This window comes from Xenopus laevis, chromosome 9_10S (assembly GCF_017654675.1).
Source record: "Xenopus laevis strain J_2021 chromosome 9_10S, Xenopus_laevis_v10.1, whole genome shotgun sequence".
NCBI lineage: Eukaryota > Metazoa > Chordata > Amphibia > Anura > Pipidae > Xenopus > Xenopus laevis.
Genome location: NC_054388.1, coordinates 34777369 through 34799558, shown reverse-complemented (window position 1 = coordinate 34799558; position 22190 = coordinate 34777369). Strand labels below are relative to the sequence as shown.

The following is a 22190-nucleotide window of genomic DNA, read 5'->3' as shown; positions in this document are numbered from 1 at the left end:
TAAACTGCACAAGGAAAACAGACAAGGCAGCTACTACCAATATCTATATTCAGTGAAGGAAGAAGCACATATCCTGATGTGAGAGGTAAGTGTCCCTGAAACCTGATAGATGAGTAATAGCAGGAGCGGCCTATGAAGTGCAGCATTTTCCTTCCCTTCGGATCTAGGTGGAATTCCTGAGGAAACGAGAGAGGAAGAGGTGAGGCTGGATTAATTCACCCCTCCCTGCTTCCTCCCAGTCTGACACAGCAACAGATGGGCCGAAACCTACCCTCTGACACACAGCGGCCAGCTCCGAGGGGATCCACAGGGATGAGAATCATCAAACACCACTTGCTCTTAAAGAAAAAGGCACTTATACGGTGTGTGTTCTGTATATATTGAGTAAACTACTTGGCTCAATTAACTGGGTACAGAATTCAACTTTTATTTGAGCTACAACTAACCCCATGCCCTGCCCGGTTGGACCTGCTGTAGTAATAGAAGAATATGTCTGCTTTATGTTTTGTGGGTGGGTGGTAGATAGGTGCCCCTAATATCTTTATATTAGGAATGAGGGAAGGCTAGGTGCCCTGGTGTATAAGAAGATCAAATAAGAAGGTTTGCTTACATAAGCACAGTTTTGCAAAGTATACAATGTGGTCACATATTGCATTTTTTTTTTACATGCACTGTAGGTCCAGTATCACTATGGGCGGCCAAATATACAAATTAACATCTGTTTTCATACATTAGGCTGAAGTTGTGGCACTCATTTTTCTTATTGCATTTGTGTACAAGGTATCACCTCCTCATGGCATAGACCAGTGATCCCCAACCAATAGCTCGTGAGCAACATGTTTCTCACCAACCCCTTGGATGTTGCTCCCAGTGGCCTCAAAGCAGGAGCTTATTTTTGGATTCCAGGCTTGGAGGCAAGTTTTGATTGTATAAAAACCAGGTGCACTGCCAAACAGAGTCTCAATGTAGGTTGACAATCCACATACGGGCTACTAAATGGCCAATCACAGCCCTTATTTGGCACCTCCAAGAGCATTTTTCATGCTAGCCAACTTGTTTTAGTTCTGAATGTTGCTCACGGGTTCAAAAGGTGGGGGATCCCTGGCATAGATAATGGCAGCGGTATGATTCTGTGGACACTAGTCAATTGTGTGTTTTGGTGCAACCTACTAAAGTAACACCTCCTCACTGCAATTGTTAATCCCAGGGTTTAGAAACCCTTTATTCACAGCTCCCAGCATTAGTCCTCACCTCTCCTACTTGCATCTTGTGTCATTGCATATTCATTGATACAGGTACAGGTGTAGAATAGGGACTAATGATTGTGTGTGTAGAGAGCTGTTTGATGGGCCAGTTAGAGCAGAAAAGACTAGCATCCATAGAAGCACTGACAGACCCCTATCTGAGTGGCCCTCACTGATTACCGGTAGCAGTGCCTGTCAGCCATGTGAGAGCTATCTGACAGATACATCCTGCTAACTAATGTCCATCACTCAAGACCTCCCCCCCCCAATTATCCTGGAAATGCTTCACTGACGAGGCTGCTGATAACCCCATTTCCTGAACCCTGTTTGCAGGCACAAGAAAGTGAGGAAGCAGTCAATGATCGGTGCCGGTGGGATTTCGAATAAGCCACACAAGGGTCAGAGCTGACTTGGCCAAGTCTATATAGCAGTCTATCAGTGATCAGATACTCAAACTGAGATGCCACAATAGGTTCTTCAATGATTAGTTACCATGGAGCTTCCAATTTGTATCCCAATATTCCAAGACTTTGATTGAGAGGAACAATCTGGCCACTCTTCTTTTGCTGAAGCACCAGAGATTGCAGCATATCTGTAACAGAACAATAGAACAGATAAATCATTATTGCCTTTAACCTGCCACCCCCTGTATCCCTGGCCAGGCTTTGGCCATTGGAAGATTCTGGAACTACAGATGAAAGTTCTCAGGAAAATTATACTGGATGTCATTTAGGGGATAAAATGCTCCAGGCAATAGTTTGCTCGACTGTCAGCCCTTTGGTGATGCATTAGCCTTTTGTTAGCACTTCCTGTTGAATTTGCTGAAAACACATTGACTGAAAATTGTGACAGGCTTGTTATTTCACTAGAAACACTAGAGGTCATATCCAAACACAGAGTCCAAGTGTCCATACTGCTTCTTCATCTGGATTGTGGGTAAATGCACCTACTGACCCTGAAGAAGGATTCAGAGGAAACTACTGACACCCTAAATGCGGTGGTAGTTCCAAGATTCCCACAGTCCGTTTTAACAACAGATGTGTCTCGCCATGTCCCATGTTAAGGGGGAACCAAAAGTAGATGTTGCCCATTTCAGATGGGTGTTTCAGTATATACCAAAGCAAGGCAACACAGTTTGGTAAAATGCCACCCCAAGGAGGAGGTGGTTGGTCAGTTTAACCAGACTCTAGCACAGGAACATAGTAAGTTAGGTTGAAAAAAGACATACGTCCATCAAGTTCAGCCTTTTAAGTCTATATATAGGTATGGGATCCATTATCCGGAAACCCGTTATCCAGAACGCTCCAAATTACAGAAAGGCCATCTCCCATAGACTCCATTTTATATATATTTTTTTTACATTTTTCCTTTATCTCTGGATCAAGTACAAGGTACTGTTTATTATTACAAAGTAAGATATGCTGTACTTAATCCTTACTGGAAGCATGAATGGGTGACCTTGTGTCAGCTGGAAAGATCTACTGGTAAATAAAGCATTGGAGAGATTATTATATGATTCCCTTATATATTTATACATAGTTATCATATAACCCCATAAGTGCCTCTTCTCCAACGTGAACAACCCCAATTTGGTCAGTCTTTCCTCATAGGTATGGAAAATCTTAGCTTTTACCAGTTTAGTTGCCCTTCTCTAGACCCTCTCTAATTCAATAATGTCCTGTTTGAGCACTGGAGAGCAAAACACACCCTGCTTCATCATGGAACTCATCCTAATTTGAATGAAATGGATTGAAAACTATAAACATTCACAATGACTAAAATAAATTAATTAAAGTACATTGTTTAACAGTGGTTAGCTATCTTGCATAACGATATAGTTTATTAGGGGTGTCGCAACCTGCTCCTTGTAATTCTGCCCTAATGCCCCTGGAAGAAAGTCAAAGTGAGTCTCTTTGTCCTGGTTTAATTATTGTTCTCGCCGAGCAAAACTCCCTTACTACCTGTCAGCCTTGTTCATTAATTTGGTGAACTCGCCATCTCTTTTAAAGTGCCATTAAATTGCTGTTTTCCACTTGGTGGGTCTTAACCATCAGTCTTGCTCCCGGCCCTGCAGAAGGACAGGTTTAAAGGGAAATTACCCTGACCAGTCATTGATTCTGTATCGACAGATAATATTTAGGAGTTCTCTGGTTTAGTGAAACAAGGCAGTCCTGTATCTGAGAGATGCCTCATTTTAAAACTGTTACAAAGCTAAGCAAGAGTTCTACCATTTAAAATGTAAGTAAAAGTAAAATGTGGATGGGGCTTAGTATATCTCATTTTAAGTCAGAGAATATATTATTACAGCTGTGTTATACAACATGCAAACAGTCCTATCCTACACGTATGCTGAAGTATCACAGAAACCCCTTTACTTTACCCAATCAAATACGATGCAGCATGTTACAGCGTCCACCGGCAGACGTGGTTACTGCAGCATGCACTTTAATTAAAGGGCAACTTTAAATGGCTTGGAGTATGTACAGCCAGGAATAGGAGGGGAAGTATAATTAAGGTGCACACTCCCTGCATGACTTCCACCCACCTCTGCCATCATCCTATAAACATCAGAGACAAGCAGATCAGAGTAATGGGATAAATTACAGGTTTTGGGGCAAACACAGGGGTTTTATAGAGGGGATCCCACTGCACAGCTGTTTGCATACTGGGTTTCCAGCAGATTTGGTTTGGAATTGTGTGATTCAAATTTATATGAATAATTGCCAATGGTAGTGGGTACAAATAACACTAGGTAATAATTGCAAGGTATCTCTAGCATTCACACGAGGGGTAACCAACCTCATACTTTACAATACTCTGCTTTGTTGTGGAGCAAAATAGGGGGCTATATTGGATCCATCTTTGTATTCTATTTTTGGGAATAAGATGAGCCTTCTCCCACTCCACACTGTACAAGAGTTTGAATGGGTTCCCCTCAGGCCCGGACTGGCAATCTGTGGATTCTGGCAAATGCCAGATGGGCTGCTGTAAGATGCCACATAGGCAGTCACTATTTAGTGGGCTGGTGGGGGGCTATTTGGACCTCTCTGTACTTGAAATGCCAGGGCCTGTTTTGAGTCCCAGTCCAGGCCTGGTTCCCCTGGAATTATTGTACCCAGAGACTTCTCCACAAAGCCACCTTAGATGTCGGGATGAGAGGTCTTTCCACCTCCAAGCTTTCTGGATAGTTCTAAGACTTTTTGACTAATTTACAAACTGACATTGGAATATGTTCCATCCCCGATTCCAGGTAGAATATTGGGTCATTTTACATACTTGCATGGGTAGGTGTCAGGCCAATGTGGTTAAAACAGAGGGAACAGACTGTCAATGCCTATATACAGGTAGAGAGTTGCCTCCTGAATAGGGTTACTATTGTCTTGCCAATGTATGTCTGATCATTACTTGGTCAGATATTTATTGTTGGGGTCCTTACCTAGTGGATTTGCACTTGAACTTGAGAGGCCAAAGATCCAATTATATCCTTTCCCTATAACTATAGGCTCCTGTATATGGTTGGCTTTCATCTGTTTGCATTTATCTAGTCTAAAATCCTTGGTCTCTACCTCCAGCCCATATGGTCTGAACCCACAAATGGTTGATGTCAACTTTTCTATGTGTCACATATAGAGCTTACCCCTGCTCTGTCAGTGTTTCTACAACTCTATAAGACATAATAAATCTGAAATGCAGCACAGGACTACCATCCAACCCTTTCTAAAAATGTAACAAGCTATCATTTTATAGCACATATAGATTTGGTTATATGTATCATTACTTACTTTAAGCAGCTTATCCTCAGTTAGCCTTAGTTTTAATATGATTGGCCCATCTGTATCCCTAAAGAACATTCATATCCGGAGGTTGTTCTCCCAAGCTCATGAAAAACTTGACCGTGTCATCTGTGACCTTGCGCACACATTCGTCCCGAGGGACTGAACAACAGGAAGCCATTGAGATAATGTGCAGAATCAGAAAACACAAATAGTTCATCTCAAAGCCATTCCGCTCTTGAGTCATCTGTCTAGGGGAATAAACGGATTTATTTCCAAACAAACATCAAATCAAACAAACTTCTGAATATGAGAAGTGTGATCAGATATTTGGTTTTGGATATTGCTCCTGTTTCTTGTCGGGTCTACTCTTGCTGAGCTTCCTTCTCTATTCTCCAGACTCAATGTACTTTCACACTGTACAAGCCATAATCGTAATATCACAACTAATGATAACATGCGCCTTGACAATGACATTGTGCCTTTATAAGCTGCTTCTCTTTCTCTTAGTTTCAGTAACCTAGATGCAGCAAGGTCTAACTTCATACAGAGGCACTGCAGCTCAGATACCCACTTTCCCTTTATTTCAGGTTAGCATGATGTTTAGTTACTGAAAAAACAGATGTTTAGTGTCTGTGGTTTTCAAATGGGGAGTAATAAAAACGTAAACTGAGCCTGTATAAGTATTTGCTATTATTTGGATTAATTATAGGGAATCATGTAGCAGTTGCTATTAAATAGAAGAACTTTTTTAAGTCAACTCAGAGTTTTAAATAGCTCAGCACCTAGGCTTTGTGCCTTTATATGGCCACAGAATGCCTCAGTGACTTCCAATATCCTTATAATTTACAGTAGGGGGTACATTATCCCTTATAATACATGAGTGATACTCAGAGTTCCCTGTATAACTGAGCCTGCAGCCTTGTGCCTTTATATGGCCACAGGAAGCCTTGGTGACTTCTAATATCCTTATAATTTACAGTAGGGGGTAGATTATCCCTTATAATACATGATACTCACAGTTCCCCTTATAACTATAGATATAACTATGACTTTATATGGGCACAGGACCCCTCAGTGACTTCTAATATCCTTATAAGGAATAAAAAATTCTTACTGTAAATTATAAGGATATTAGAAGTCATTGAGGGGTTTTGTGACCATATAAAGGCACAAGGCAGCAGGCTGAGTTATACAGGGAACTCTGGGTATCATTCATGTAAAGTGTTATAAGGGCTAATATACTCCCTACTGTAAATGATAAGGATGTGAGAAGTCACTGAGGAGTTCTGTGACCATATAAAGGCACAAGGCTACAGGCTGAGTTATACAGGGAACTCTTGAGTATCACTCATGTATTATAAGGGACAATGTTTCCCCTATTGTAAATTATAAGAAGTCATTGAGGGGGGTTTGTGACCATATAAAGGCACAAGGCACAAGGCTGAGTTATACAGGGAACTCTGAGCAACACCCATGTATTATAAGGGATAATTAATCCCAACTGTAGTTTATAATACATGGGTGTTGCTCAGTGTTCCCTGCATAACTCAGTCTGCAGCCTTGTGCCTTTATATGGTCACAAAACCCCTCAGTGAATTCTAATATTCTTATAATTTACAGTAGAGAGCACATTATTCCTTATAATACATGAGTGATACACAGAGTTCCTTGTATAACTATAAATATAACAATGCCTTTATGTGGGCACAGAACTACTCAGTGGCTTCTAACATCATATCCATCTGCATGTGTATTAGCACAGATATAACTTGGCCAGCCAAGCAACCACTGGGTCTGCTACCCCTATGTAACCACCCCAGCATTTCTCTGTCTCCATTTACTGAATATGCTTTGTTGGGTTTTTTAGGTTTCATCATAAACTCCCAGCCATGTGCTGCTTTACTGTACCAACTCCCTGCTCATATCTATTACTACATAAATTTCCCCCAAATGAGTTCCATCTTCTGTGAAATGACTGGGGTGTGTCTGAGGTGGCAACTTTTGATGCAAATTCTATGATCTCAGAGAGCAGCTACTGTCTTACTGTGGCCCCCGCCAGACCTGAAAAGTCATCCTGAGCTCCACCATGGAAAGAGTTGCTGGCAGCGAACTTGTTCTTCCAGAAGAGTTTGTGGGATGGAGCTGTGGTGCCAGGTTTCACCATGGGCGATCCATGTAACCCCTACTTCAGGGCCTGCCACATCTGGAGTGGATGGAGATGATTGTTTCTCTGTGATATACAGATAAATAGAATTAGGAAGAACTACAGTCACTGCAGAACAGATCTTTCATTTGTTTTTCCCCTTTTAATTTTACATTATAAAGCCATGGACACAGAACTTTCCTTCCCTGAGTATTTATATAAGTGTGAGAGTTGCATCTGTTGAGCACAGACATTATTTGCTGCTGTGCCGCACAGCAAGTTTATTTTAGGGCCCATAGACATCTGTAATATTACATATTGTGCCAATATAGAGAGAGAGAGAGAGAGCGAGAGAGAAAGATTGCTCATTATTTATGGATTATCCATGTTCCTGGGACCCCAATCACTACTGGGCCTGCTTCCTCAATAGTTATATCCCTGCTACAGAGGTATGCTCCACAGATGGCTGCAGAAAACTATTTATGGCTATTCTGGGTGCTGTCAGGTAATGCCTCACCAGGGGAACGTAACAACAAGTTTCCTGTAAAATGATCCAATAAAATATATTACAGAGAGACATAATAAAATAAATGCAGTATAATTAAGTCTGTAGTAAATCAAGGATAAGAGGGCTCATTTATGATCATTAGGCATAGAGAAATGCTATACACCAAGTAAAACAGTATACCAGGCTTTTGTACCTTATTGCACTCATCCATACCAACACTTCGCCAGCCTGTAGGCTGCCCCAACTTTGGTGCAGAAAGCACAGTGTCCTTCAGGCAGTGGGGGTTGTACCTAACACCTATCTCTTGACCAGGGGGTACAGGACTCCATAATTCAGCCTTCTCTCTTCCAGTGAGAGGGTCATAGAGAAGGAGGAGTTAAGGTGACCATAAATGGGCAGATATTGAAGCTTAAGTAGAAAGTTACATTTTCATTATCAGATTGGGGTTTGTACAAAAAAATCATAAAATCCTGTGCATATAGTCTGCAATTAATGGCACTATTCAGTCTGCCCCATTGTGATGTTGGCCTGAAGTCTGGGCATTGCAACCTGGAGACACAAGCCAGATTTGACACTTCAGCATGAACAATGTCAGCAAAATAACACCTGCGAGGACACAATCTTGTTGTATAAATGATCTGACTATACAGTGTGGAAATCGGAAAAAAAACATTTTCAGTGTATTCCTGCAGCAGCCACTGATCAGAACCATTCTTTCTTCTTGAAATCCAAACCCCCTAAAAATATAATCGGTTGCAGTGAGTTAGGCTGGCTATACAACGCTTATATTAGCTACAACTCAGCAGGTTTTTGGATATCATTACTCAACATCAGACTGGGGGGGGGGGGGTCTGGGCCCACTAGGGTTGCTGCAACAGGGCTCTGCCCCCCCCCCAAGGGCCCTGTTCAGGCCACCCTCCCCAGCCGCAAATCTTCCTCTGCCCTCTTTCCCATCATCAGGAGTGCAGGCTGTGTGGAACATGTCTGGTTCCAGTCCGACCCTGAAATTACATCCTGCCCAAATCATTTCTAGATGAGAATATAATCAATGACTGTCAGGGTGTTTAAAAATAGTGTAGAACTGGCATCTTAGGGATCCACCATAAAACCAGAGCTGTTTTGCTGCTGCCCTGTCACCTATTACTCCCAACAGGACAAAGGCCCACCAGTAAGGTTGCCACCTTCTCTGGAAAAAAATACCGGCCTTCCTATATTTTAATGGGTTTTCCCTATAAATAACATTGACATTAAGCAACATTTTTACAGGCCAGACCGGTAAAATATCGGCCAGGTAGCAACCCTACCCACCAGGCACTCTCCGATTCCAAAGGTGCTATTGATGTGGTCCTCTCCTGAGAGTTCAGCATTGATCTGTTCATTGGCCTGGTTCACCTACAGAATAATGTGGCATTTGGATGCAAAGCTCCAGAAACGCAATACCAACTCTGACAAATGTAACTGTAACTTATGTCACAGACAACTCTACATATTCTGCTTCACTGAATGAAACTGCAATGAGTGGAAATCCTCACACGAAAAGGGAAAATGATGGGAAAATGTTGAATAATGGGTAAAAAAAAACATAGTGAATGTTTGCTGACATTGCACATGGTACTCACAGGCATAAATGACCCTACTGGTCTATTGCATGTAAAAACAATTCATTTAAAAAAAAAATTGCCTTAAATAGGATTTGGGTTTCTGGATAAGAGATCCCATACCTGCATCTACACAGCAGCCTGTGTGCAGCACTAAACAACATAATACAGGTTCCAGTAACATTACCATTACATATTATACCTAGTGATGGGCGAATTTGCCGAAAAATGCGCGTCTTGTTTTTGACGCCGGCGCCCGTTTTTTTACGCCGGTGCCCGTTTTTGATGGTGAATTTTCACAGGCGTTTTGCGAATTTATTTGCTGGCGGCGAATCGCGCAAATTCGCCCATCACTAATTATACCTATTGACTGAATGGAATGCAATGCTCTGGCACTTTGCTCAGACTTTATGGAAATGTAGCAGTTGCTGGTAACATGCAGGAATACTGTAAGAAATACTCCAGTCATACTAAATGTGGCCACAAGTTATAAGAAACATTGCCCTTAACCAATATAACTCAATACACATTTTGGAATTATAAAGGATAAGTAAACCTAATAGTTTATATTTAACATACAAAATGTCCCTGGGAATTCTGGACAAATCTGCGAGGGTCACAGATTGGAAATCCCTGTTCTTTACCATTAAATAAAAGGATCCTTCTTTCTGGTGATAGTTAAACACAAGGCAAGTTGCATTGTGCAGAGATCATATCATTGCAGGCAGGCCCGGACTGGCAATCTGTGGGTTCTGGCAAATGCCAGAGGGGCTGCTATAAGGTCCCATAGAAAGTCAGTATTTAGTGGGCTGGTGGGGCTGTTTGGGCCTCTGAGTGGGCTGATTGGGCCTCTGTGTACCTGAAATGCCAGGGCCTATTTTAATTCTCAGTCCGGACCTGATTGCAGGGCCTGGCTTCTGTCTGTAACCAGAACCCAAGCCAAAACCACTGCGGTCCCTCCGCAGTCCCAAAGCAAATTGGTACAGATGTCCAGAGAGGAATTAGAAAAGAAAGAGGGAGATATGGAAAAAAAACACACTGTAAATCACATTACAGGCCAGTAAAGGCATTTTCTCTGCATAGGTGTGATAAGGTTGCGATACACAGCTCAAGCTCATTGACCAATGCTCTCATTTTTAACAAAACTGACCTGAAAAGGCAAGTGATTCCCATTGGTATGTTTATGGGGTGAATGGGTTTGTATAGTGATTGGTCCTGGGGTGACATACTGATCAGAGCAAACTGACCATCTGCATGTGGAAAGCTGGACTGAGGAGTGACCTTTAGGATTACTGAATAATAATGAACAGGATAGGTTGACTGGATCAGTAATCCACTGGACTTCATGGAAAGCATCAATGCACTCCCCATTAAAGGAGTTTTCAAACCTGCCCCATTAATTTCTGGCCAATTTTTAAACAGATATTGGTGGGCCCCATACACTGACCAAGCCTGTTGGGACCAAGTCAGCAGCTTAGGAATCTTAGGAAGGCAGTCACACTGTAGATGGAGCAGACCTTAAAGATGGAGCAAACCTTAGTTATACATCTGGTGAGTAAGCTTGCTCTATTTATCCATAAATATAATCACACACACACACACCTCAAGTAGTGTCTCCCAAAGTTCCAGTTTGCAACCCCTGAGGGACCTAAAGTAGTGTTGGTGGGGGCTCAGCCTTAAAGGAGAACTCAACCCTAAAGTTAAAAACCCCTACCCTATCTTTTTCCCTTTGGAAAGACAGTTGGAGCAATTTTCTGTTTCGCGACAACTGCGCCGAAACTCACGAAAATTGCCAAAGCACCATCTCATTACATCGGCTGAAGATGGCGCCCGTGAACTCCGATGCCTGAATCTGCAATGCTGGGTAAGTAAAACGTTAGGGGTATTTTCCCGGGGTAACACTTAGGCTGGGGGGAGGAGGGAGGGGGTCTATGTAGGGTAGGGCTTTTTTAACTTTAGGGTTGAATTCTCTTTTAAGGTCAGTTAGGAAAAGAAAAAGTAGAGAATGGCCTTTTTCTCTCCTAAATACAGCTGAAAGCCCAGCTTGAAGGTCACTAAGGGCAGACCCCGAATTTGTGAAGAGGCCACAAAGGCCTGGGCCACAGACGGCAGAATGGGTGTCCAGCCACTTCACTGCCACTCCCTTGCCCCAATCACTCACATGTAGCAAGTGCACAAGAAGCAAATTTGGTCCTGACCAGTGATCAGCACCATTTGAGCAGAAGTGTAGGAGTCAAACTTGGAAGCCACCAACCCCAATGTGCAACGCTGAGTTAGCCAGGCTGGTATAGGGGAGCAATTCCATTTTAAGTAGCGAGCTTGTGGCAATTCAGGAGGGGAGATGAGGGTCTGTATTGGCTAAGTGAGTTTAGTTTTCCTGTAACGCCTATACATTTGGAAGTTGTATTAAAATAACAATAGTATGTTTATTATAATTCTATATGATATTTTTATATTAACTGCCAAACACCCAATATAATGATGATTTGTAACACTAATGAAGATATCAGCTATCTTTGGGCATTTAATGAATCAACTACTACTGGTTATTTAATGACTTTACTACTATATATTAAATTAATTTCCTAATAAGACTGCCTTGCTATGGATTTTCAATGGTGCCTGTTCTTGGGGTACTTTCAGAAATAGCCCCTTAGCAGAGGTTTTCTGTTCTGGCTGCTTTTTCTATATGGTGTTGTTACTGTGCTAGAATACGTGTGTCTATTAAGATACCAGTTATTCCTAGCAAGTACTTGCACAAATATTTTCTTTGGATGCAAATTGTGCCTGTTCATGTGTGCCCTTTAATTGCACAAATCTTTCATCCATTGTTAACACAACCCCCCCATCTCACTGCCATTGTTTACACAGATAAAACATGACTTACAAAGCAAAAGTATCTTGAGACTGGATGTTATCCAGAAGTTTTGACAAAAGAAAAAAAGATCAAAATGCTTATGCTTATTATTATACAGTTGTTTAATTGACCTTTCATTTGAAAAACCATTAAATAAATGTCTCCACTCCTCCTCCACTCTCTCCTGATTGCTGCGAAGGATTGAGCTCCGAGCAAATGGAAACCAAATACATTTTCCCCTTATGAAGTTATGGAGATGCATGAATATTTGCCTGTGTTCTTTTTCCCCGAAGTACACTCCGGTAATCGCCCCCGTCTGATCGCTGAGGGTTAGTGCGGGAATGTGTGTGGGTGAGAAATGCTTTGGTTGCCATTCCCAATTCCTGGATTAAAAAACACAAATTTCTTTATTACGGGGCCTGAATGTGCCTAAAAGGACGGTTTATTTTCCTTTCTCACTGCCTCAAACTGAAAGGAACAAAGGAAAACAGGACTAAAATGTATAAAATTGGATTTTACCTGGTTAACACCTGAACTGGGAACTGGCACTTATATAACGGTGTAACAAACTGTAACCTGCAGCACCTTAATACCCCTCTGAATTGTGTCTGAATGTTACCCTCCCATTTAGACTGTAAGCCCTACGGGGTAGGGTCCTCTCGCCTTTTGTTTCCTTGACACTGAGCACTTAATCTGTATTGTAATTATATTTTATATTTATGTGAATTGTATTTCTAATAAAGCACTTATTGTTACTTTTTATTTCAATGACCCCTTGTTTGTTACTACTAATTTATTGTTTTGCTGTACAGTGCTTTGCCCTCAAGGAGCGCTTTACAAATAAAAATATACATACAATTACGGCTACATCAATCTGTTTAGAGATCTGGACGCTCATCTACAAGTCAAAAGTCTCACTAAAATGGACACATGCTGCTCATAGATTAAAGGTACTTACCCTTCCATACAGGCACCAGATCAGTGTGCTCTAATGAGTCCAGCACAACTTTGTGTATCAATGCCATCCTAAACATGGCAGTATTTCCAGGGTTACCACAGTGGGTTGTGTCAATGGAAACCACAAATTTGCAGCAAAAAACGTAACCTCGTTTTAACGTTGCAAGGCAGAAGTGACGCAATACTCAATATTGCACTAAAAAAAGTCAAATGCATTAATTTAAATGAATGCCACAGTGGCAGTGGATAGATCTCATCCCTCTATCACATGTCCCACATCAGTGATCGTCTAGCCTTATACTACGTTAGCAGGGCTTTTTTCCAGGGGACCCCAATAATTAGTCCCTGTTACCTGGGTCTCCTGGGTGGTGGGCCCTGGAACAAGTAAAATGAAATTAAAAGTAAAAAGCCTCTAGCCTGTGCTGCCATACTCCTGACCACCCTGGCAATTCCCCAACTCCACCTACAAAGGGAAAAACCCTTCATTAAGTCTGATCGACCACTATTGGATTTGGTAACAGTTCAAATCTTGATCACAATGGCTGTGGAATTGTGGGGAAACCATTGCCATAAATCCATAAATTGCACTATGCACTGATTTTGACAATTCGGCTTCAGAGGTTATAGGAAAAGGAAACTAAAAGTATCTGAGACTCACTTTATGTTTATTTAATAGTGATTTTCTGACCTACCACCTATTTACAGGGTTTAGAATTAGGGGTACGCAGAATAGGTGTTGCCTAGAGCCCAACATGGCAGGAGGTGTAAACAGTAAGTAACTGGCGAGAAAGGAGGTAAGTGGCAACAAGGTGGCTGCAAGCAATGAACAAGAGCAGTGGTTTGGGGAGTTTTTTAAGCAACTAGCATAAAGGGAGTAGGGGGGTTGAGATGGAAGGGACTTGGGGTGTGGGGGGCTGGGTACTGAATTGAAGACACTTTCTATTTGCGTAATTTAACCTTATACAAGGATGACCACGCCACATGGCCCACACCTTTGGGGCAGCAGCAAAGCTCGCTTGCAATGTGTTTAGAGACCCAGAAGGCAGTGCTGGGTAAAGAGGTATTTGTGCCTAGTGAAGGTACCATCTGTCCCTGCCCCTGCTTTCCATCTCCTGGAGCACCCTCACCACCACAACAGCTCACTATCCTTGCTACTCGTCCGCCTCCCCCACTAGCTTACCACCATTAATCACTATTGCTTGACATAGAGTAGAAAATAGAGTAGACCAGGGTTTGGGGGAGCAGAATTTATTATAAATTGCATGTCCCCCCCAAGCTGCCTACCGTAGTTTCTGGCCCTGATATTAGGATGGTCATTTCTGAACGTACAATCTAAGTGGACATAATTATGGACATAATATATTAACATTCTGATTTTATAAAATCCTTCAACCTAATAAAGAGCCAAAACCTTGGGGCATAAAGAAGGGTATTTAATAGGGAAACTATACAGTGTTTACAGAGCACAATCTATTTAACAATCAATCATCTTTCTATGTAGTTATCTATATAAAATAAAGTCACCATGACGTTATATATGCGCAAGGTCAGGGCCGCCATCAGGGGGGGAGAGTTGTAGGGGGCCCCGAGGGTAAGGGGGGCCCTGCCATGCCACACTTACTTGATAAACTGGGTCCCCCATCTTTCTGAGAGCTGCTGACTTCGGGAAGGCATGGACGTTTAAGGGGTCCTGGCCACCAATTTTTTTTTCTCATGTGGGGTCCTAGCCACCAATATTTTTTAATGGGGGGGCCCTGGCCACAAATGTTTTTTTTATGGGGGGCCCTGCCCACCATTATCTTTTTATTTTTTATTAATATGTGGGAACCCGAGCCACCAATATTTTTTTTGTTTTTTTACTGTGTGGTGGGGGCGGACCTGTGGGTGGGGAGAGCGGACCTGTAGGTGGGGCTTGCAGCGGGCCCAGGAAATTTTGTTGTATGGGGGCCTTCGATTTCTGATAGCGGTCCTGTGCAAGGTCATATAATGTCACTGTGAAAAGTTTTTTAATATCCTTGTATTTTACAATAGGGTGTACATATAATTCCCTGTATATAATAATAGCATATCCGCTAATAACTTCAGTGAACCTACCAACTGTGCTGGGAAACTGCTCCATTTCTCCTGACTACTCCTGGGAGACCCCGCGAGTGGCTTGGCCCTATGAAACACTCAGAGATAAGTAAGGCCATGACACACAATGCAAAGAGCGTGCACAACATGATAACCGCAAACAGATGACAATAACGTGTAAATCAGTGTGTTGGAGCACTCCAAACACTGATCTCCAGGGGAGGGGCAAGCAGCAAAACAAACTTTTCAATCTTCAAACAATATTGATGATGGTTCAAGTAAGGTAAAGGCTGAGAACTTGCAGGCCACATATTGCTCCCATTATTTTCCTCCAAATTTCTACTGCTCACTTGATGCTCACCGCCAAATTTTCCTTATTGGGATTTTTCTAACCTCGCTCCAAAAAGTGATGATCCCTCTAAATCTTAATTGTCTACACAACATTTCTATTAGGTTCCCAAATGTCTGGCAGTGTACAAAGGATGGGCTTCAGAATTTCCCAAGAGCTTTCATACCAGTCTCTTTGTGCTCAAGGATAAAGCCCAAAATACTATCTCATGGAAGAGTGACAGAGACATGGACCCACCTTTCACTGGAAAAATCTACCAATTCAGGAATAAGGCTAAACTTGGCGGGAAAACAAGAGAAAGTTGACTAGGGGGTGATAATTGGAAGCTGCTCTGTGTAGACCAAAGGAAGGAGAGGAATGTGAGCTCTGGGTAAGATATAAACATTAGGGCTGGCGTTGGATGGTATTAGTTAGAAAAAAAGTGTCTCCACAATAGCGTGTCAAGTCCTTCCATATTGCGTCTCTCCAGAATACCTGCATTTATCATATATAATTCCCTCTCCATCCTCCCCTCCACCAACCCTGGTGGAAGCCTAATCCATAATTTGCAAGTACCAGGCTGTTTATCACAGCCGTGCAGTGTCTTGTCTGGGGATGCTGAGAACGAGTGGGAAGGAGCCTGGCCTACACAGCATACATATTTCCCTGTTTGTTGCATGTTCCTGGCAAGTTCATCTGTGTTACAAAGTCACTGATGAAAACTCCAGTCCATTTATCTGCTGCCAAGAAAAGTTAAAGAGCCAGGGTTCCAAAAGATAATTAATGGCTTGATTTTACCCCCCCCAATTTTTTTTTTTTTTTTTGCTTTTATTAGTTAATAAAGTATATTTGTAGCCTGCTGCAGAAAAAGAAACATATACAACCACATATAGGTCTTGCTTATATTTTTAAATGTAACTGGGTCAGCCATTCGCTAGAAGGCTTCAGCAATGAACCATAAAGGCTTATGACCATGGTTCTGAAGTTAGACATTGCCTGTGGTTGGGGTGCACAGAAAACAGTAGCTGACTATTGCCATACACATCAGAAAGGTGACAAACTGGTGGGGGTTTAGGGGGTAAATTTGATTTTAATTTAATTGAGGCCACAAGCAGAGAGGGCTGCAGCTAGGTTCATAGTGATGTTTGGTGAAGGGAAATGAAGATAGAGACTAGCCGGTCATGGCCCAGCAAGAAATGACTGTATATGGTTAGAGTAGAAGGGTACATATTTTGCCCATTGCTATTTTAAGCAGTCCTCATAAGGGTAAATTCAGCCCATGGCCAGGCTTCTTCAGGATTGGGAGGGCAAGCTATTTTCCTTTTCAGGTTTAAGTTTCCTTGGCAGTCCTGTAATTGACCAATCGTATCAGGTGTTGAATTTATATACCATCCATGGCAGGGATTTTAACAGCTAGGCTTTGTGCCAACCATAGCCATAGGGGTTGGACTAACCTGCCAAAGCTTGCCAGATTCAGCCATTGCCCCTTTTTGTATTACCAAAATGTTACATAACCCTTAAAATATTTGTCATTTATTGCTGTGAGAGAGGGCCCAGATTGTCAGAGTCTCTGGTAGAGCCCACAAGGCCCAGTCCAATACCGTGTAACCTAACAACAGAAAATGACCTATACAATCAGACCTGCAATAAATCCATACTGTTGAGTTTTAGCATTAGGACCTTTACCTAATGCTATCAACCTTGTAAAGAAAAAGTGGGTGAAGCTGCCAGGGGAACCAGCTGAACACAACATGGCTGAAAGTTAGATATTAAGTCAACTTTGGCTCCCGCACATCCTCCGATAAATATCAAAACGATACTTGGTGCACAAAGGTAGAGGATAGTCTGCCTCACAAGCAGTAAAGCAAAAAGAATCCCAAGGCACACAGGGTCAATGCTTGTTTATTGCAAAGTACAACGTTTTGGGGTCACGCCCCTTTCTCGCAATAAACACGCAAGGCAGCTTGCTTGCATTGACCCTGTGTGCCTTGGGATTCGTTTTGCTATACTGAAAGTTAGATATTCCAAGAGAAATCTGACATGGTATATAGGTTTCGGTTTGTTAAGCGTGGTGCATTAGGAGCAGCACATAGAGTTGGTAGGGTACAATAATATTTACAATGGGCCAGCACACTATCTGGAATTCATTTTAAGACCTAATTTAAATTTCTTGTTCATGACAGGTAAGACCAAATGGGACAAAAACAAAAAAACCCTCATGTGAAGATAATATCTATCTTTTGATTTGACTTTTGCAATAAACAATGAAACAGCTCATTAACACATCATTAAGTGCATGTTATAATACTGACTGCAGTCCTGGAATCCAATGGAGGGAGGTGGGGGAGATCGGCACCGACATTTATAATGCCAAACAAGCAGGGTTTTGTACATTAAGCCCTCTGTGATCGCTATGTTGGAAACTAGGTAACGGTTAATACTGAAAAAAGGGACAGGGAACTCTGGGACCTGGCCAGAGGAGCTTGCAATCAGCATCCTTATCAGCATACAAATGCTTTCTGGCAGTGATGTGGTTACCTCCATCTGCGTGCTGGTGTCTTGCCATGCTGATGGATGGAGGCAGCTCACAGCCAAGCTCTACGATGAACCCACTGCAGGAGTCACTATGTCTCCTGTGACGGAGTCTGGGGGGTGCAGGGAGAGTTGCACTAACATCTGGAAGCCATTGGCCCACTGATTAATTAAAATGTATTGCAAAGAAGTTTACCTCTCCTTTTATCAGAGACCAAAGGGCACAAAACAGTCATTGAGCAGAAATGGGATATTTAAACCTTATCCCTCAATATACACAAGAGCATGGACCTCTGTTTCCTATCTTACAAACATGCAGTGCAATGGGAGCATATTGCAAAGCCCTTCCAATACCAAACCAATGAGACCTGCTTGTTAGGTACCAGCTCCTAACTGCCAGCTGCTCCCAATAGACAAGTCTAGAAATTAAGTAAATACAATAGTCTACTTCTGTACTTAAAACATATTATAACACATCAGAACATATAGATCGAAGTTCCTTCACCTTACCAATCCTTAACTCACAGGAATCTATTCTGCTATTGAAAGGTGCAAGTGGGGAAAAGGGGACAGTCCATAAGTAAAGATATAGGTCTGTACAATAAAGTTACGGAATTATTGTCAGACTGTGGCAGTATAAGCCCACCAGGGATATGTGGGCCTGTCAAACAATCAAATTATAAAAAAAGTGGAAAGCCATTGTTAGTGTACCATCTGGTCAGAATCCATATTGGTGTGATGCAGAGACCATACTGGAGTTCTAGCATAGCAGAGGCAAATTTGGCAATTTGTTAAGTTTCCTCCAATGACTTTAACTGCTAACATGAGACCCTAGGTTGAAGCTTCTGTTTTTGTTCACTAAAAAGAAAAACTAGGATGCTTTGTATTAGAGAGATGGATCACCACCACCATTTTCCATGGAATCCCTTGACTTTAATATTTTGTGTTTGCACAAGGGTGAGTGGAGGGTGGACATGATTGGACAAGGGTGGACATGATTGCATTTGCATGGTAAACATGATCATTATGTTCTATCTTCATGCATAAAAGAGTCACTTTCTGAGAACAACACTCACTCTGATGGGCACAGTGTCCAATAAACAGCTACAGAACAAAGACCCATAGTTCTCTCCCTTACTGGGCATATTTTCCAGTTTATGCCAGAGACCCTGAGCCTGTGGCTTACCAGCTGTTGCACGACATTTCCCAGCATGTGATGAGCCATTACCTCAGAACCATCAGACCATGACATAATCACTCATGGCTGGAGCCAATGACTTGTTCTGCCAGCGTTCCTGGCTTGGGCAGGAAAGCAAAAGGGAAAAAAAATAATATCTGGCTTTTGATTCAAACGGTCCAGATGGCATCAGGCTTGAACTGAGCTGCCTTCAGGTGTTTCCTGCACCCCAATTTTCTTTCACAAGTCCCCTGGAGCCACCCAACCCTAAGCAGATCCTGTTACAGCACTGGGTCTTACACTGTTGGAGAAGGCCTATCTCATGGTGGATCTCTAATAATGGAAACTGTTGCTAAGATGTCGTGGGCATCTGTCACGCTTGGCACATCATTCTGTCGCTGGCACTCGCTGCAATATTTAGTCTAACCTGATGATGCAGCTGCACTGGAGACTTGCACATTAAATATAATGGGCAATATAAATCCCTCTATGAATCTCTCTCTAATAAGTTACCTTCCTTTTTTAAAAATAAAACAAGACTGCCTACTATGAGGGCTTTTATAGTGACAGAATATTTATTCCCTCTATATTTGCATACTGTACATACACACACAGTACATATATGAAAAGTTGGGTATACCCAACAGTCTGCAAAAGTTCATCAACACAAAGTAGTCATAAATGTATGATGCCTCCACTTGAGGGCACTGCCACTAGAAATCTGGACACAAATATATTGGATTTTAACAAAGTACTATATCAACTTTCAAACTCACTTATTCACTGATTACTTCCAATCATGGGTCTACCTTAAGTATGGCACCCATGCACAGCTGGTGCCTGAAAATGTGGCCTTGTGGGGTTTCAAGAGGCAGACAAGTAGGTGTGCCATACTAAGGTGATGGTCACGAAGGTGATTCCAGTTTTCCTAGTGTGACATTAGCCTTAATGCAGAGATGTCCAGCGATGTTGGGCCCTACAATGCTTTGTGTATACTATCTGTATATATTTACTGCAGGGATCTGCTCTTGGCCTTTGCTTTTTAATTTGTTTATTAATGACCTTGTAAGTACTATCTTGGTTTTGGTCTTTCCACTTTGCAGAGAGATTTGGTTGAATTGCAGAACTAAGCAGCAAACTGGCAAATAATGTTTTTTGTTTAAAAGTGCAAGGATAGAAAATTCAGTAGAAATAACAAATGCTAGTTATACACTAAAGCAGTGATCCCCAACCAGTAGCTCGCGAGCAGCATGTTGCTCACCAACCCCTTGGATGTTGCTCCCAGTGACCTCAAAGCAGGTGATTATTTTTGAATTCCAGGCTTGGAGGCAAGTATTGATAGTATAAAAACAAGGTGTGCTACAGTACATAACAGAGCCTCTTGTAGGCTGCCAGTCCACATAGGGGCCACCAATTAGTCAATCACAGCCCTTATTTAGCACCCCAGGAAGTTATTGCATGCCTGTGTTGCTCCCCAAATCTTTTTACTTTTGAATGTGGCTCAGGAGTAAAAAAGGAACAGTAACAGCAAAAAAAGTTTTAAAGTCATGAAAATATAATGTCCCGTTGCCTTACACTGGTACAGTTATGCTTGTCCAAGAAATCATCCATTTTTTTTTATTTGAATGCAAGTTCTGTTCTTAATGTCTCAACGGTTGCATCTTGCTGACTCTGCCTGGAGTTGCACAGTTTGTTATCCATAAATATCAAAGGCTATTGTGATCTTAAGATCTACAGTTATAGTTTCAGTTAAATTGGGTTAAAAAAGACCAAAATCCATCAAGTTCAACCCCTCCAAATGAAACCCAGCATCCATACCTACACACACTGACCCTTCTTTACAGTCACATAAATTACTGTATATACAATATACCCATATATAACTATAGAGTTTAGTATCACAATAGCCTTGGATATTATGTCTGTCCAAAAAATCATCCAAGCCACTCTTTAAAGCATTAACAGAATAAACCATCACAACATCACCCAGCAGTGCATTCCACACCTACGTTGCTTCAAATGAAAGTTCTTTTCTTCTAGTCTAAAGGGATGGCCTCTGGTACGGTGATCCACTTTATGGGTAAAAAGGTCCCCTGCTATTTGTCTATAATGTCCTCTAATGTACTTGTAAAGTGTAATCATGTCCCCTCGCAAGCACCTTTTTTGCAGAGAAAACAACCCCAACCTTGACAGTCTACCCTCATAATTTAACTCTTCCATCCCTCTACCCAGTTTAGTTGCACTTAAGTCTCTGCACTCTCTCCAGCTCATTTATATCCCTCTTAAGGACTGAAGCCCAAAACTGCACCGCATACTCTAGGTGAGGCCTTACCACGTATTGGATGTTAGAATATATAGTTACCTGTATATATGGAAGTGTACAAATAGGTCTGAAGGGCATGGAGAAGCAATGGTCTGTACTAATGATAAACTGCACACATAGTTTACTGGTGTGTATATTGGTGCAATCTCTTTGCCAGCCAGGGTCAGCCTACCAGAATACCAGAGGAGTCAATTTAAATCACAGGCCCTTAAAACACTATAACATTGGACACCATCAGCTACTGTTGGCACCCTGGGATTTTGTGGAATTCTGGAACCCCAGAATCTCCTAATGACCTGCTTGTGCTAGAATGCCAGGAGCCTGAAGGACGCCAATGCCAGCATTACATTATTTATGGTAACTTGTCATTATTTGGGCATGTTTGCCCTGAATTAGATATAATGTATTGGGTTGTTTCTCTCCTTTTTTAATATTTTCCATCAAGACAAGCAATAATGACTGGGGCATATCCAAACCTTATATTTTCCTGCAGTGTCTGTTCTTCAGTATCTCTGTGCCGCCGCAGTTTGGGAACAGGGGAAAATAGCTTTGAATCTCGCTCTGTGTTAGGCCTTTTAGCACAAGACAGACATCCCTTTCAAGTCAAATAAAATCTCCCAGTAAGTGCCAGGCAGGTGACAGGTCTCCCCTGTAGAGAAGTGCGAGAGATCATG

General features: G+C 42.0%; 1 long non-coding RNA gene across 1 annotated transcript in view; it reads right to left on the bottom strand.

The window, feature by feature from the left end:
- Positions 1–991: 991 nt before the first annotated feature.
- Positions 992–22190, bottom strand: part of LOC121399026 — a 48516-nt gene continuing 27317 nt past the window's right edge. The window contains exons 2-4 of the long non-coding RNA XR_005964689.1: positions 7082–7250; positions 5027–5268; positions 992–1836 (exon numbers count right to left, since the gene is read on the bottom strand). This is a non-coding gene — a long non-coding RNA (uncharacterized LOC121399026). The remainder of the gene's footprint in view (positions 1837–5026; positions 5269–7081; positions 7251–22190) is intronic.